Source organism: Eimeria mitis, genomic scaffold (genome assembly GCF_000499745.2).
Source record: "Eimeria mitis Houghton genomic scaffold, Emh_scaff1928, whole genome shotgun sequence".
Classification (NCBI taxonomy): Eukaryota; Apicomplexa; class Conoidasida; order Eucoccidiorida; family Eimeriidae; genus Eimeria; species Eimeria mitis.
Window position 1 is genome coordinate 4796 of NW_013570250.1, and position 421 is coordinate 5216.

A 421-nucleotide genomic window follows, 5' to 3' on the forward strand; every position below is an offset into this window, starting at 1 on the left:
GGGAGAATAAACTAACAAACCCTAATTTAGGGTTTAGTGCTGTACATACACCTCAAGGAGATAAAAAGGAAACAAAAAACAAACAGAAAAACCCTAAACCCTAAACCCTAAACCAATAAACAAACAAAAAAAAAACAAAAAAAAAAAATATAGAGGGAGACAGAAACAGAGAGAGATAGATACAGCCAAAGAGAAGAAGATAGAAAGAGAGACAAAAAGAAAAAAACAAAAAAAAAAAATAAAAAAAAATAAAAAAAAAACAAAGGGTTTAGGATAGAGAGGATCAATGAGGAGACAGAGAAGAGGGATACAAAAGGATCTAGGGTTTAGGGTTTAGGGTTTAGGGTTTAGGCTAAACCCTAAACCCTAGATTCTCTATATATAGAGAGAGAACAACACTACATGAAGAATAAAACACAAA